This window comes from Dunckerocampus dactyliophorus, chromosome 19 (genome assembly GCF_027744805.1).
Source record: "Dunckerocampus dactyliophorus isolate RoL2022-P2 chromosome 19, RoL_Ddac_1.1, whole genome shotgun sequence".
Taxonomy (NCBI): Eukaryota; Metazoa; Chordata; class Actinopteri; order Syngnathiformes; family Syngnathidae; genus Dunckerocampus; species Dunckerocampus dactyliophorus.
Genome location: NC_072837.1, coordinates 14601340 through 14619760, shown reverse-complemented (window position 1 = coordinate 14619760; position 18421 = coordinate 14601340). Strand labels below are relative to the sequence as shown.

The window sequence follows — 18421 nt, the reverse complement described above, 5'->3', positions numbered from 1 at the left end:
GTCTTCGGTATATTGTAAAAATAATTAATTCATTATTAATCAGTTATATTATTAGATATTATGCAACAGACAGTGAAGATGTTGATGGTTTGTTCAGCTGGCTTAGATCCAACATATACAAAAAAACAAATACTGACTTTTGATTGAGAGGTATTCATTCAATAATATGACAGTTAGTTTCTAATATTTTGAGCCTCTCATGTAGTTTATATAAAGAGAAATACATGTGAGGCAGTGCAGTTGTAATGCATCACATTAAATCGTGCTGTACCTAATGATGTGGCCACTGAGTGGTTGTTGATTGTCAGTCGTTTTAATCAACATTTGTCACAGCATTAGGTACAGCTCAATGCAGTGGAATCCAATAATGATTAATAAGTGATATCATGCATGTTGCTTAACACATGTCATAAGCATACAGATGTACTGCATATGCTTGTTCACCCTTAAATCTCCTACTTCCATGCTGATAGAAGATAACTGGTGCAATGGTAACAAGGCAACTTTTATCATTTGTTGTGTACGACAAATAAAGTATGTTTTTGTCATTTTGTCACTGCTACCGTTCCTTCAGCTTCAGTGTGTGCAGGTGTGGGTTATTGTCACGCCACATTAAGAAATCGGGCGTTTTTTGTTTTTTTTTAACTTTAGTCAAAATGATGAAATTAGGAAGGTGGTCCAGTCTTGTAGTCGCATGTCTTATGTGCTTTGTTGAAGCTTCTCCATGCATACATCTTTGTTAAAGCTTTGGATCGTGGCTCTTCTTCTAGGCTAGTTTGCTGACCAGATGACGTCTTCGTGTAAACTTACCGTAACAGCTCAGCAAGTTCCTGCTTCACGCTTGTCTTCCTTCCAAGTCAACGGTAGAAGGCAAAAAAAGAAAGGAGGATTGAAGCTGCAGTCATATGAGGCCAGCGACACATGACTCATGCTCTGGGACTGAAGCCACACTTCATGATGAGAGAGCAAAAAAATGTGTGTGTGTGTTTTATATATATATACAGTATGTATATTTTATATATATATATATATGTATGTATGTACGTGTGTGTGTGTGTGTGTGTGTGCTGCATGTGCCCCGATTACCGCCATCCAAATTTCCAGCACAGATGTTATCTGTTATCAGATCATTACCTGCATCTGGACACTTGTCACCATGTTTGTATGCAGACACACCCTGTGGCGTTTTTAATTGAGATAATAAAGGTACATACTGTAATGAATGAATCTGACACCGTCGGAGCTGATTAAGTGTACAGACAAGGCTTTAGCTGCCATACATGTGTAATAATAAGTTAACCACTACTTTTAATCCTAAAAACACTAAAACGTGTTCTTGAGGGAGATGTCGGTCTAAACCTCTTACTGTCCTTTCACAGTTCTTGTCAATACAGCCGTATTGTACTGAGCAGCCAGGACAGAGACATTACAAAAGTTCTGGACATTCAGCTTCCACTGATGCCGTCAAACGGTAAGAATAAATGACTGCATCTGCACTCAACTCTGTAATCTACATTTGTCATTTGTGTGTCGTCTGCCATGTGCTACTGTTCAGTACAAGGGTGTAGTACAACTACTTTTTTATTGGCCTTCTGCACATTGTAAGAATACAATGAACTAATTATTACTAATATATATCATTAGATATTACACTCATTTTCTTTGTCAGCTATAACACAAAGCTAAAATGGTGTTTTGTTCAGATAGCTTAGCATATATTGATATACAACAGATTTGTTTAACATCTTTTAATGTGTAAAATGTATCAAATGATGGACAAATACTTTTGTACAATACTGTGGTGTCTGCAATGTTACCATGAAACACACATAGAAGAAACCTTCCAAACCTCACATGAGTGTCACGGCAAGGTAATTGTAGGGCCAGGTGACGTCTGGAGGCTGGCAAAACCACTGTCGGTTTGGGCAACAACAATGCTGAGCTTTTTCTTTTCTTTAAGAGTGCATATTTTTCTTAGGACGAGACCCTGTCGACGTTCACCTCCTCTCCATATACGTGTGTGTGTGTGTGTGTGTGTGCACCTTCCTGCGTATGGAAAGCAAATATGCAAATGACCGCATCATAGGCTGCTGCAGGCCGTGGTCGCCATGGTGCTCCGTTGCCACGGCATCACCGCTGACGAGGTCACGCACCGATGAGCCTCTTACAGGCAAAGGCAGACATTAATCCACTTATAGCTGGCCAGGACTAACACACACACACACACACACACACACACACACACACACAGCATCTACCTATAAATTGTGTACTGTCAGGAAAATGACAAGGTTACCACCCACAATGCTGTGTCCCATCAGTCCTTTGTTGACACTAGAACATCCCCTCAAACTGTACAGGGTGTCCCCAAAGCCTGGAAACAAGAAAAAAATGCATATCTTATACAATCATTTATTTGATATATATAATTTAATGTCCGTGTGGAGTTTGCATGTTCTCCCCGTGCGTGCGTGGGTTTTCTCTGGGTTTCCTCCCACATTCCAAAAACATGCATGTTAGGTTAATTGGCAACTCTAAATTGTCCATAGGTATGAATGTGAGTGTGAATGGTTGTCTGTCTATATGTGCCCTGCGATTGGCTGGCGACCAGTCCGGGGTGTACCCCGCCTCTCGCCCAAAGTCAGCTGGGAGAGGCTCCAGCATGCCCCCGCGACCCTAATGAGGACAAGCATCATAGAAAATGGATGGATGGATATACCTAATTTAAATGCATATTTTCTGATGTTTTTATTTAATTCATATTATTATATAAATATAAATTAGTGTTTTTTAATATTTATATATTATTTAAAAATAATTATTTAATTTCTTATTAATTGCATTAATTGTTATTGTTATGTATGTATTTTACATGTAAATATTATAGGGACACCCTGTAGATGACAATGTAGGTTGTCTTGAAGCTGGCAAAGATACGTGAAGTGATGCCAGGTGTTGCTTCTGCTTGACCTCCATACATCTCCATGCTCCACGGTCACTAAGAGAGCCCCTCCTGCTCCACACTAGATCCGCTATGGTCCTTAAACATGGGGAAGCCCTCCACCCCACATACCAGACTGCATACTTCTGGTAGCCCCCACCTTGTAGAACTTGCAATCCCCAGTGGCTCATCTCTGGACCCCCTAGAAAACCCCCTCAAACACCAAGACCTGGTCCCTTAAGAGATATGAGCCATAGGAATGTTCTGATGCACTTTCCTTATAGTTTGACATTGGAAGTTTCCAGGTTTCTGGTGTTCAGATAGAGAACAGAAACAGGAAGTCAGGCAGACACATGACCTTGTCGTCTAGCTACCCAAAATTTTAGAACCCGCCCTTGGTAAGACAGAGTACATAATATGGTAATAAAGATATTGTAAATGAATACCTCAAAAGTCAACATTATCATCTAGGTAAAGGCTGAAATGTTGTATTAGGTGGTGTAGCATAGACGGGAAACAGTCAGTCAGACAGACAGACAGACAATTATACAGACAGACAGACAAACAGTCAGTCAGACAGACTGACTGACAATTATGCAGTCAGACGAACAGTCAGTCAGACAGGTCGTTCCAGAGGTGACGGGGAATCCTGCTCTCTCTAAGCCGGCAGACAGAGCTTCGACCTCGGCCAGTGTTCCTCCTCTCCTCCCCTCCCTCTACCCTGGTTGCGCGCTGGGGGATCCGACGACGTCACACACACACACACACACACGCACGCACACACGCACGTACACGCACACCGACTGTCTATCTCTCAGTGCCTCTCCTCGCTGCTTCTATTCTGGGAAGCGTCGCTCGGAATAACCCCCAGTGTGAGTGTGTGCGTGAGCGTGTGTGTGTGTGTGTGTGTCTCCGGATCTCACTCTGACACACACACACGCTCACATTCGCTGTGCTGCTAACTGCAGCTGAGGAGCTCCGGCACCAGAAATCCGGTCGGAAAGGATTCCTTCCATTTTTACGCGCAACTTTTCTCTCCGTGTCGCTCGCTCCTCTTTCGTGGATTCCCAGTCGCCGTCCTCGGGATTCGGACTGGCGACCCGAGAGGTGTCAAACTCTCCTGGAACCGGATCGGATCTCCTGTCACCGGGGCGGCTTGTTGTCATTCGGCGGACGGCAGGTAAGAGCTGGCCGGGGAGGAGGGCTCGGTGCTGGGGTGGCTGCTTTGCGGCTGTGGTCTTGTGTTCCGAGCCGGTGAGGGCACGGCGATGGTGGGGGAATACCCCGGGCACGCGTCGCCTTGCATGCAGATTACCAGGGTTGCGTAACACCCAGAGGAATTTGCACGGCCGAGCTGGCTGCTGCCAGGCCGGGAGACATGGAGGTAGCGGCGGGCTGCGGCTGGAAGTCAAGCCATGAGTCCTCATGCTGGGAGCGGCTTGTGCAGCGACACACGCAAACACACACATACACCTCTGTAGGTTTGATTTTATTTCACCTGCTGTCATTCTGATCACTTTGTGTGATTATTGCTGTCATGGTGTGCTTTTTGAAATAGATTATGGAACGCTGCTGCTTCCTTGTTTGCGTAACCTAACAAAGTGGGATCATTCCAACCTTCATTCACTTTATGCGTGTTAGCGTGTCCACCACCTCGTACAGTACAAACGCGGTGACTTTATGTGCACCGTTTGTTTCCTCTGTTTGTGTGTGTGTCTGTATGAGAGAGAGCCAGCGATGGTGGGTGGTGCGCTGGCTGGTTCCGGGAATGTTCCATGACGTGTTGCCGTCTAGAGGAGGGCCCCAGCCGGGGAGACTCCGACACGCGACCGGCCTGTCCCTCCATGGAGCGGCAGCAAGGCTCACTCAGCCTTACTTCCCTTTTTTATTTGCAGACTGCGCGTCATAATCCTGTGATGCCCCCCCCCACACACACACACCAATGCAGCAAGGGTCAGAGGTTAAAGGTCAGCGCCAAAGCCTACTGTGTGCAACAGGTGGCAGTATGGTGCTGAAGGACACTGCAAATGACAATCACTACCAAAACCACATACATTCAAAAATACACAGCAGTAGTTGGTTTTCAAATAATAGCAATAACTAGAGGAGATCATTTGTGTGTGAATGCTATACAGAAAATATGGAATTAGGGGACAGTGGGAATTTTTAGGAAGAGTAAATGTAACGGATGTAGGCTCCAGCATCCCCACGACCCTAATGAGGACAAGTGGTATAAAACATGGATGGATGACTGAATTGTAACAGATGCCAGCCAGAGCAAACCTCACTCCCTGACGCCTTGAGAGCCGCGCTGGATAAGGAGTTGATAACCCAGGGATTTTAACTTGTTGGCTGGTGCTGCCCAACTCTCAATCAGTGGAGATCTGTGGATGCAGGTTTGAGCCCTGGCAGGCCATCAAGTTACATAATATTGAAGTGCTGAATGAGCTGAATGTTTCCATGTTGAAATGGTTCTGAAATTTGGAACTTTTCAGAATTGTCCATTCATTTTCAATGGGAATGTTGTCGTAGGAAATGTAGAATTAGGGAAAACGTGGAAGTAGTTTATCATCCAAAAATGGGGCGGGATAGAAATAATAAATAGAATAATAAATAAATTTAGCCGTCCAATATGTCTTAACATACTAAAGAGGAGCTTCAAACTGTGTGAAAATAACAACGAGCACCAACAAGTTGCAAGATAAACAAATAGAAAATATCTTTGTCGTAAAAGTGCAAATAAATGTTGAAAGAGTGTAAATATACCTAGCGTAGCCGTATGATTTCACTGTACAAACATGGGGGAGAGGATTTATGGCCCAGCCCTGATAAAAACTTTTTTCCTGAGCAGTTTATGAGAAACATGAGAAATCTCGCAGGGATGATTTTGAAGTAAGTCACATCTGCACATGCTGCGTGTCGCCACCAATTTTTAACGAGCGTTGACGCCGTAAAGCCAAACAATGCAGAGCGGAGAAAATGGAAGCGAGGTTTGGACACTGAGCCAGTCAAAAACAGAAGAACCACTAATGAAGGCTTGCTCCTCAGTAAAAGTCGCTGATGGCCTCGTAAGGAGGCGGCCATTACGGTGCTGCTGGTGCCGTGCACGTGAGAGAGAGTGCACGTGCCATCTGCCGCGTTTGAGCTGGCGTCACGTGTGACGACATCTGGTGCATTTTTATGTTTTTTAAATGTTGGTATAGGAGCGTGTATGTGTGTGAAGCAGAGGTCTTGAACTGAACTTACCTGGGGGCCGCCGAGGGTTTCAAGCAGAGGTGTGGACTCGAGTCATGCAGCTTGAGTCAGACTTGAGTCACAATTATGATGACTTTTGACTTGACTTGACTTGACAATATCACCAAAGACTTGTAACTTGACTGGACTCGACTTTCTTCTTGTGTCCAGTCCAGCCATTAGGGCAGACAGTATGGTTGATCTAAATGCCCTTACATGCTCAATAGATTTGCTCTGCCAGGGAAAAGTGTAAGATACTCTTCCTCTGTTATACAGAATTTATTTGACTTTATTTGATGTTTAGTTGTTATGCAAATTTGGAGCGGCCACACTGGAGCAGGGGGGGATAGAGAAAAAGAGAAAATAAAACAGGGGGTAGTGTGGGGACAAGAGCGGGACAATACAGAGAGAGACAAGAACAACAGCAACAACAACAACTGCGACGACAATAACAAAACAACAGAAACAAACAGGACTACATCAGCAAATGTCTGTGATGGCCATAAAGATGATGATGGACAGGACAAAGTAATATCAACAACCACAGTGATAATACTGAATTGACTTGGACTTTAACATCAATGACTCAGGACTTGACTTGTAATTTTTCATTGAATGTGTTGAGTAAAATGTGCCACCATTAAACGTAATCAAACTAGCCCGATTGTTGTTGTGTCATTATGAATACTATTATGTCATTTCCAGCAAGACAACATATTTTCCAGTTGAAAAATGCCTCATTGAATGCGTCTATTAACGTCCAATCAGGTTTAAGAACAAACAATGAATGTTTGGATTACATTTTTGTGCTGTGACTAAATCCTGAATTCACTCCATTTCTGTGACTAAGCCTTGTCACACTGGTCTTATTTTATTTAGAAAAAATATATTAAAATTTCATTCATTGTGTTTATCAAATTTAATAGATTTAGTTCCGTTTTTAAAATGTCATTTTATTTGGGAGACTATAAACAGTGATTCTGACTTGTAAGGACTCGAAAATTTCAAGCCTATGACTTCGGACTTGACTCGACTTGTCTTGTCTTGACTTGAGAGGTGACTCGAGACTTGAGATTAAAGACATGAGACTTACTTGAGACGAGCAAAACACTGCCTTGCTGCCAAACTCTGGTTTCAAGTATTCAACACAAAGTGCAACTGATCCAATCCTCTCAGTCTTTACTAATAGCAGTTCAGGCCACGAACAGTTCTTCAGAATATGAACGGTTCTTCAGGACATAGGCTTTTCTTGTCTGCTGCTGGCTTCCCAACATGCCTTGTAGCATTTGCTTTGTAAAAACTTACTAAAGTTGCATGTTTAGAGTTAACATAGTTGCTGTTTATTGTTCCCCATAGTAGCAGTAGTTTCCCATGTGTGTTTACTTACCTGGCACACGGTGTGGCGCCGTGGTTGTAGTTAGTGTTCTGTCTGATCCCCTTGTTATTCCACTCTGTGACCAGCTCACTGTGAGTTCAGTGTTGTCCATTGCATCTGACCATCTCTTGTGGGGCTTGAGTTTGCCACGATATATTTAATATTAATATAAAACGGCCATGACATGAGTTTGATAGCCCTGTTCTGGAGGTTCTACTGTATGTAAGTCCTGGTGGAACTGACCCACCACCTTGCTTAAGACTCATTAAATGTTGGAATGATCTCCGCTAAGGAAGTTAGCATTTTGTTGTAAAGGCTGATGTTTAATACAGTACAATTGGATCTGATTAGATTGTGTACCTAATGAAGCGCCAGTCAGTGTAAATGATCCATTAGCTTTCAGAGGTGGACTGACACATTGTGTGGAGCACCTGAGCACACAAAGTCGTGCACCTTGCAGAGCAGTAACACAATGCTGTGGCACAAAGAGAGCCTCCTTGCGAGACTAAAGAATTTCCGAGCAGCGGTTCGGAGCGCCACAATGGGCCGAGTGTAACTCATCTTGCCGCCCGTCAATACGACTGCAAAGCTTGTCCTGCGTGTAAGCGAGCTCAGCCGGGGAGCTGAGAGGAACCTGAGAGCGAGCCGCTGCGTGCAGGCTGAATTATTAAGACGCACACAAACAGCGATGAGATGCTCGAGTGCATGAGGAGACCAGGAAGCGTGAAGGTGGAGAGGAGGAGAGATGGTGGAGGAAAGCATCACCATAGGAGGGAGGAGGACCAAAGAGGAGGAGCAATAAAGACCAAGGCTCAAATGGAGTACTTCCATCAGTACATTTCAATACGACACTTCACTTCTTTTGAATGGTGGATTGCAACCACTCACTGGAGCATTATCGCCAACATTTGGATCACCCCATAAAATAGCTTTTTTCCCCCATTTCTCCATTAACACTCATTACAAATGATAGAAAATTTGTTTACTCCCTGATTCAAATGAGGCAGAGATTTTCGATGGCTCGGTCCTCCCCCTCCAAACACCCCTGCTAGCTTGATGTTGACGTTCTCCTCCAATTTCAGGTCAACATTTGCCATGAAAGTGACTGTTGTAATTATTAGATTTGATTCAACTCCAGAACCCTCCCCTTCTCTCTTCAATTGTCTTCGTTCATTCACCATACAATCCAGGTTTAAGCCTTAAATATGCCCCACACACTTATTAAACACATTTAAAGTATACAATTTATGGCTACTCACCACGAATGAATGATAATTGAAGATGATCCATGAACACATGGAATGGGAGTCACGTGTAGAAGTTTCACTTTTGCATCTCACAACAAATATGCTGAGTTCAAGCAGCGCCGAACAAAGTGCGACATCTGAACGCTTGATGAAAAAACATTATCAGTGAAGCATAAGACATAAACATGTAATAACAGTGGGCTTTTATAACAGTGGTGCATGTATGCTGTACGTTTCACCCGTATTATCACATATTTATACATTTGTGTCCACTTACTGTATCATTGATGAGATGTGTTTTCTGCAAGAAAAACAACCTATTTTTTTTCTTCTCAGTGTACTTACTAAATGTAAGTGTGCAAGTGCACCAATTGAGACACACAAGCACAAGCAGACAGAAACAGAACAGAAACTCATTCTGTCATTTTTCTTATTTTTGACTGTTTCCATGTGGAACAGTACATGTACATGTGCGTAAGGTGTTTAGACATGCACGAGTACTTTACTCACACAAGTACTTTGTGTGTGTATTGTGTTGTTTCCTGTACAAAAAGAAGATCTACTGTACCTGTCTTGGCTCTTCTCCTCCTTGATCAGGGGTGTCCACTGAGAGCAGCATACTAAAAAAATCAAAGAATTCGGAAGCCGTTTTTATATTTGGAATTGTTGAAAAAGGCTGAAAGCAATGACGTTAGACTAAGACGTTATGTAAACGTAAACAAAAAAGAGCTTTGTGTTACAGTTAGAAAAGCGTCTTATTATTATTATTAGTGTTATTCATACCAAGAGTTTCTGCTTTTTCTTGTTGAATTGTATATTTAGAATGTGTCGCAGGCCAATAAAAAACAAGCCGCAGCCTACAAGTGGCCTCCGTGCCACACTTTGGTCACCCTTGTCCTAGATAGTCCCGAGAACACAAATGTTCATGAAGTGGTCGTCTTTATCCATCAGACATTGATGGCAATCTGACACGCCACAAAGACTCTTTACAGGCGCTAAAAATGAAAGAAGTACATCTTAATATGCGCAGACGATCCATTTATAACTGGTCCCATGAGACCTTGTTGTGTTTAAATAAATGCTGGGGGGGCAGACGGAGCGTTCCCCAAACTGGCCTACTTTCTCACCAGCTTTGAGTTCAACTCTTCATGCATTATTGCGTACGACACTGCTGCTACATCAACGTCACAGCATGTCTGCTACTAATGTCATCATGCCGCCATTCATATGAACTCACTGGACACAATGTTAGGCACACCTCCACTGCTTCATACCAGCTTTTTCTAATATTTCTACTTCAAACTTTCCCCTACTGTTATGTTAGGGGTCCGCCCCTCGATGTCAGCCTCTGATTTTTCCCCCTAATGTTGACTTATTTGCATATCCCCGCGGATGATAACGCCTGGCTTTAAAAGTATCAGGAGATTAAAAGCGACGGCGAACGCTGACGAGAAAGCCCAGCGGGTTTAAGACGCACCCAAAGAAGGAGACAAAACGACAAAAAGCAACATGAAACTGACGTGATGTGTCGTCTTTGTTTGTTCATGTTTGTCAGACGCGTGGGGAAGATGAAGATAATGTTTTTTTAGAAGCGTGAGGGCAGGATCAGAATGTCACCATGCAGGAAGTAAAAATACTCCACATCAAATTCATTGTCTCAGCTAGAAAAACTCTGCTTCAGTCATCAACACTGCAGTATACTGTATATCTTTCTATCTGTCTCTCTATCTAATACTTGCAACCCCCCTCAGACAGTGAGACTACTGTACAGTGTAAATATGTGTGCTAAAGTTCACCCTCATGATGTTCTCTCTGTACCCCCCAGGTGCTAACAACCGCTTTGTGGGTTCACTGGGCTGGACCACAGGACCACCACCAGGTAATACAATTTGTGTGTGTGTGTGTGTGTGTGTGTGTGTGTAGGGGCTACGTAGCTGTGATTGACAGACGTTCAGTCCAAAGACAACTGGAATCGGCTCTGAGCTTGAGGTCGTCCTATGTGCTTGAAGTGGAATGATTGAGAGCTTTGTCATGTGACACGCGACTGACACATCAACAGAATGGAAGCTGAGATATGCTGTGACTCAAATGGAGTACTTCCATCGTTACACTTCAAAAAGTACACTGTGTACTTGTGTAATGCTGTCCCAAACCCATTACTGTCATTGTACACTTACCGATAATGACCATCGCAATATTTATCTTCTTTTTCATCTCTACTTTTTAATGGTAAATTGCAACCACTCGACAGAGCATTCTCGCCAATATTTGGATCACGCCATGAAATCTCTGCCAGCTTTTTCCCCCATTTCTCCATTTTATGGTGGAACCTCGGTTAGCGTCATTAATCCATTCCAGAAAGTCTGACTTTAACCAAAACATAGTCTAACCCAGAAGTGTCCAAACTTTTTCCAGCAAGAGCCATTCATCCATTTTCTATACCGCGTCTCCTCATTAGGGTCGCGGGGGTATGCTGGAGCCTATCCCAGCTGACTTCGGGCGGCAGGCGGGGTACACATTGGTCGCCAACCAATCGCAGGGCACATATAGGCAACCAACCATTCACACTCACATTCATACCTATGGACAATTTAGAGTCGCCAATTAACCTAACATGCATGTTTTTGGAATGTGGGAGAAAAGCGGAGTACCGGGAGAAAACCCACGCACGTACGGGGAGAACATGCAAGGGAGAATCGAACCCAGGTCTTCCCGATCTCCTGACTGTGACTGTGTGGCCAACATGGTAACCACTAGACCACCGTGCCAGCAAGAGCCGCATACTGAAAAATGAAAGGATGCAAGGGCCACTTTGATATTTTGTAATAGATATGCTAAGAAGCTGCACCTCAGAAAAAACTACATCTCAGCTTAATTTTTCAAATATTTCAACTGTCTTCTTAAACAACTTTCATATATTTTCTTTTGGTAATATTATGAATTTATTCCCATAATATTTATAAACTTTTTGTCCAAATATAATTTGCCGAAAATGACAACTTTATTTTGTTTTGGTTGTTTCTCATAATATTATGACTCTTAAAAAAATAACATATTTTTTCTTTAATATTTCAACTCCATGCCACTGAAATGACATTATTTTTCTCATAATATTACGTTTTATATTGTTGTAAAATTGCAACCTTTTTCTAATTAGAATACAACTTTTTCATCTTAATAATTTCACATTAATATTCTATATTCTCTTAAAACGACACCTATTTTTTCCATTTCTGCTGTTTTTTTTTTTATTTAAGTATTTTAGCTTTTTTCTTGTAAATTTTCTTGTCATAATATTTTGACTTTATTCTCATAACATGATCATTTTTTCCACAACCTAATCTTCCAAAAACTCCAACTTTATTTGTTGTTTTGTTTGTTTCTCATAATATGGCTTTACAAAAATAACCAATTTTTTCTTTAATATTTCAACTTTATGCTACAAAAATGACTTTATTCTTCTTCATAATATTACGTTATTCTCGTAAAATTACAACTTTTTTTTTGTTAAATTACTACTTTTTTGACTTTATCTTTGTAAGTCTACTGCTGATTGCCTACTGCTGTTGTTGTTTGTTTAAGTTGTCTTGTTAAATCATATTTTTACAATGTGCAAGCTGCGGGCCTCAAATGGCCCCCAGGCCGCACTTTGGACACTTGCTCTAACCCATTAAATCTTTCCAATAAGAAATATTATAAATCCAATTAACCTGTGAAACATCTTTTTATCGTTTTAAAATGATCCTTTTACACGTGGAAAGCAATTCAAAATGCGTATAAATGAGGAATGAAAGGGATAAATGAACATTCAATGTCACTTTTACCTTAATTGAAGCTGTGATTGTTGACAAATATGGCAGCAAGAGCAACACAAGTTTTGCTATGAGTGAATTCAATTTCTCTTCTTCTTTATCAAAATGCTGGCACTTGCAGCTTTCTTTGGCTCCGCTGAGGCTTATTTTGCAGCCGTGAACGAAAGAGAAGCAGAGACTTGTGGCGTAACAGTGTTAGCTAGCAAAGAACTACAGAGTCAACCGCTGATGACGTCATAGACGTGCGATGGAGCTGACTCCCGCTTCCTCTTTCCATGTAGTAGCTAAGCTAACAATCTGCTAATAAGGATGTTTTGCGATAAAACTACATTAAGAACACAGCTGGACTCTCGCAGTGTATTAATAACATGACAAGATGCGCGTCATATTGTCCGCTAACTGGAAAATGTATGCAAACCGGGGCAAAATTTTGGCGAAAAACATGCTAACCGATGTTTACACTAGACTTATTAACAATAACATTTTTCAAATTATTTCAAGTTAGTCCCTCCCCCTTACTGACAGTGTACTGGATTTTGCTGCATATACTTGTCAGTGTGGACACAGTTATGCACTCAAAAGACTGTAAGTGTAAGTACATGCTGTAAGTGCACCAACTGAGACACAGCAAAAGTCAACAGTGAAATGAGCAGAAAGTGATGGGCCACCTTGCGGCCAATGAGGTGACGTAACACGTTAAAAAAGCATGGAACACGTGAAGACATGCAGGAGAGGATGTGGATGGGGGCGCCATGGTAACCACAGAGTTGGTACATGCAAGAAAAAAAACACCAGTAAAGTCACCAGTGAGCCAGTCACATCTATCCCAACTCTGTGATTGGCTGAGGCATACAGGAAGCGAGTGATATGCACACACACGCACACACGCACCCACACATGCACACACAATAGTCTGATCAAATAAAGAAAGTGGATAGAAAAAGGCAGGAGGTGAAGATGAAGTGTATATTTGGTTGCCATGGTGATGCCAGCTCGCTAACGGATGCAAGCTGTGCTCTTGACAGAATCACACAGAGAGGAAGGGTTTTTTTTTTCCACGTGCACTTTGTGTGTGTGTGTGTACGTGCGTGCTCTCCAATGAGATAACACATTTGAATAGTAGCATGGCACACGACTGTTGCCCGGACGACTGCAATTTGTCCGCTTCCCGTTTCCTCCACGCAGGCTCGTGCCCACCGAACGCTTTGTTTGCACATTCAAATCACATGAAAACTTGTGTGTGTGCGTGTGTGTGTGTGTGTGTATGCGTTAGTACACCACAGAACCTATCACTTCCGTGTCGTTCAACATGCAAATGACAGCTTTGTTGCCTCTGCAGCTTGCACACTTCCTACACGGCCCTGCATGAGTGTGTGCGTGTGTGTGCGCGCTCATATATTTGAGTGTAAGCGAGCGCAAGTGTGAAATGCTCTGTACATGCGGTTGAATGTGTGACTCCATATTTACCCTGTCCATGCATGTTTAACGCATATCAGCGCCGGGTGTGTGTGTGTGTCTGCTTTGTACTTTGCTTACATGGACGACCTCCTGTATGGGAAGTGTGAACATCCTGGAACAGCTTGTTGAGATATATTTGACACATGAGCGGACAATTTGAATGTGTGCTTTATGCAAACAAGCGAGCATTAGCCACCTAGCCGAGTGGAAAATGTCTCTACCGGGAAACCTCAGAGCTTGAACACGATCCAGGACGCTGGTCAACATCAGTTTGGAAACTTTTCCAGTGGGAAATCATGTCAACATATAGAATATATAGAAGAATCCGTTCCAGAGTTAAACTGTGGCCACATTCCGTGTTGTGTTTGTAGCCTTTGGCTGAATTATGCTACAATTAATTTGACCCTGTTAAAGCTCTTCGACGGGGGCTGAGCGCGTGACTTGCAATTCTTTGCCACAATGCTAGGGGCAGCATTTTCGTGAGTGTGCAACCACAATCCTTTGAAATAATAATAATAATAATAATAATAATAATAATAATAATAATAATAATAATACAAATTTCATAATATTATCTTATGTTATATTTAATAATAATGTAATAATATCAATAATAAAATTAATTTTATCAGAAATATTTAATAATAAATAAATAAAAGCATCTAGTTTGTCCAATGTAATTGTGATGTCCACATCAAATAATAACAATAAAATAAAATAAAATAAAAAAATATATACTCATAAAAATACAATATTATTTAATAATTAAATAAAATTAGATATAAATATTATAATTAGATATAATACATATAATATATAAATATAATATATAATATTATACTAAAATACAATGAAAAATAGAATATACTGTAAATAATAGGGGTGTCACAAGATCTCCTTAGATTAACACGTGATTTGTCGTTCTGAAAAAAATGTCTCATGGGCACAAGGCCTGGGACGATAATAAATAAATAAATTTATCCCACAATAAATGAAAATGCAGTTGATCATTTTGCCGGCCTCAATATATTGACTGTTTCCCTCGTCTCTCGCCTCCAAACAGGCAGGAAGAGGATTCACTCTGTGCAGTGGTTTCTGCACCTTGGCGCGTGTGTTCCATAGAACAACAGCATGAACGGAGTGAGCCCTTTTGTCCGTCATACAGTTACTTTGCCTCTGTGAGTGCAGAAGAGTTGTAACATAATGGAAATTATATTAGCAAATTGCAATATATTGTCACGTTTTTTATTGTACTTTTCTTAAAAGTAGAGTTAAAATCTCGTCTCGTCTCGTTGGCCCAATCTCGTGTATCGGCGTGTCTCGTGAACTGAGTGTCTTGTAACACCTCTAGTAAATAAAGACTAAAAATAAAATAAATACAAAATAATTTAGTGGTAGGGGAAAAAAAAAACGACCAATCACAGCACTGCTGTCCGTTGAATTGATGTTTGAATTTTCCGCTGGAAGGTTTGGAGGGGGGCGCGTTTGACTTTAGAGGTTTCCTACTCTGCGGTTCCTGTGGGGCTGGCAGTTATGTGAAAAGTCACATGACGCCGACCGAAAGGCAGCAGTCCTTGTTTGCCAAAGCTCCTTGTTTGATCCTCTTTGAGTGTTTGTCTTCACCGATACTTTTGACCTTTTCAGAGGTTCCGACAAGCCCCCGGGCCTCTCTGTGGTCAAGTGGGGGCGTCGCTTGTAGCCGCCAGTTACCGCTAACACAGATGCCGCAGAGGGGGTGTCTTGTGGGCGGAGAGAGACGGACTGATGAATGGCGGAAGGACAAAGTCGAGAGGAGGGGAGGAAGGATGTTAATTATTCCTCCTCCGTCCTCTCTTGTCGACCAGCAGCCCTCGCTTGTTTCCTTCCTCCTCCACCATCTTTACGCTTCATGTTCTTTCTGTGGACAGAAAGAGCAATCATTATGCCCTGAAGAGTGACTGACAGGCGAGAAGCACCGCATGTTCTGACCTAAAGGAGAAGTGAAAGTGAAAATGTACCATTAGGAACTTTTTTCTGTTCCTTTGCTGTCATTCTCCTCCTCTTTCATTCTCCTGCTTGTGAGCGTTCTCACATCCTACCCCCTTCGCTCCTTCTCACCTTTTTGTCCTCTTTCTACTCCCTCCTCCTCACCTTGCCTCCTTCATTGCCATCACGGTCTCCGTCTCCCCCGTTGGCGAGGAACAGGTGGCTGGCCCCTGTCGCACAGCTCGCTGGCTTCCTGCCCGAGACGAGAGGAAGAGGAGGGTGTGAGGAAGGGCCGCGTTGAGCTGAACTGAGGAGGAGGAAGAGGAGGGCCGGGATGAAGGCTGTTATTTAGAGATGGAGAGCAGTCAATTTGAGGCACTTGGAGAGCAAAGCTGTCATTTTCACTACATCATTTCCTGTCCTCACGCAGGAAGTGAAGATGCTGGAAGGCAGAGAGTCACCAGCAGGTGCATAAACGTTGTGAAACGCTGCACGTCATCTTTGCATGTCCTTGCTTGTGTCTTCATCTTCTGCTGAGGGATTTATTTGCTAGCATCTCTGCCACTGAATTCCACATTTCTCTCCTCGGCTAATCTTAATCTCATGCCGTTGACATATTTTTTTTGGGGGGGAAAGGGATTGGGTTTTTACTGTAGCAGCTAGGATTAGCCGCCGCTAGCTAGCCATCAGCGCTAACGCCATATGTGTGGCATTAAGACAAGATAAGCTCCACGCTAGCGCTAGGCAGGGTATTAGGGCTAAGAAGCTAGCATCTCTGGTTAGCTCCTCTGGTCTGTCAAACGTAGGGGCATGTCAACATTTGCATTTCAAAATAAGACCAACGCACTGCATTACTATCCTCTCATCATTGTCACCTGCGGATTTTTTTTTTGATGATAGTTAAAATACGGAAAATTGACGGGAAATGTGAGTGAGACGGGAAACAAGGGTGTGTTTGGAATAAGCCCTGGGCGTGACTTTGGACACCTGATCAAACGGTGTGGTTAGCACAGGGGTGTCCAGACAAGGGCCACATAGTGAAAAATGAATGGATGCAGCTTTGCCACGTTGATATTTCGTAAAGCAACACATGTAGATATGCTGAGAAGTTATACATACAGCGGTGTGAAAAAGTGTTTGCCTTCTTCCTGATTTCTTATTTTGTTGCATGCTTGTCACACCTTAAATGATTCAGCTCATCAAATTTAAAATATTAGTCAATAGCAACACAACTGAGCACAAAATGCAGTTTTTAAATGAAACTTTTTATGATTAAGGGAGAAAACAAAACCCAAACCTACATGGCCCTGTGTGAAATAGTGATTGCCCCCCGTGAAAACATAACTATGCTTTATCACACCTGAGTTTAATTTCTCATCACCTGAACAGGACTTTCCTGACAAAGTGAAGTAGACCAAAAGATCCTCAAAAGCTAGACATCATGTCGAGATCTAAAGAAATTCAGGAATAAATGAGAAAGAAAGCAATTGAGTAAAGCCATTTCTAAAGCTTTGGGACTCAAGCAAACCACAATGAGAACTATTATCCACAAATGGCGAAAACATGGAACAGTGATGAACCTTCCCAAGAGTGGCCGGCCAACCAAAATGACCCCAAGAGCGCAGCAACGACTCATGCAAGAGGTCACAAAAGACCCCTCAGTTAAGGTCAGTGTTCTTGACTCCACCACCAAAACGGCCTGCATGGCCAAAACCACTGCTGAACAAATGGAACATTGAGGCTTGTTTTTTTGCTAGAAAACATCTTGATGATCTCCAAGATCTTTGGCTAAATACTCTTTTTCATGTAGGTTTGGATTTTTTTGCTTTTTAATAATACAAAGTTTCATTAAAAAACTGCATTTTGTGTTCAGTTGTGTTGTCATTGACTAATATTTCAGTTTGTTTGATGATCTGAAACATTTAAGTGCGACAAAAATGCAAAAAAATAAGAAATCAGGAAGGGGGCAAACACTTTTTCACACCCCTTATTTCAAGAAAAAAATGCATCTCGGCTTTGTCATATAGGTGAAAAAGGCTATTATTAGTATGAACTTCAGTCATTGCTCTTTTTTCCACATACGATGCAGTTATATTTACACATGCACGAAACCCCTACGCAGCATCACACATTTTAACAACAGCAATGGCTCAAGTGCAAAACTGGGTCACTAAATCACGTCTACAAGTAAACACAAAGAAAACAGTCTGCATGGTGTTCACAAAGCTAGCAGCCCCACTAGAGTCCTCCAATGTGTTCTGGATGGCGTCGAGCTCACTGTGGTTAGTGAATTTAAATATTTAGGCTTGACATCGGACTCCACATTCACATTCAAAAAAACATGTCAAACAAATCACAAAGAGAGTCAATTTGAATGTTCAAAATTTTA

General features: G+C 42.1%; 1 protein-coding gene across 1 annotated transcript in view; it reads left to right on the top strand.

Moving 5' to 3' along the window:
- Nucleotides 1–3732: 3732 nt before the first annotated feature.
- Nucleotides 3733–18421, top strand: part of hivep2a (HIVEP zinc finger 2a) — a 70869-nt gene continuing 56180 nt past the window's right edge. Inside the window, exons 1-2 of the mRNA XM_054762724.1 lie at nt 3733–4121; nt 10623–10676. The gene's annotated coding sequence lies outside the window, so the exon portion shown is untranslated. The remainder of the gene's footprint in view (nt 4122–10622; nt 10677–18421) is intronic.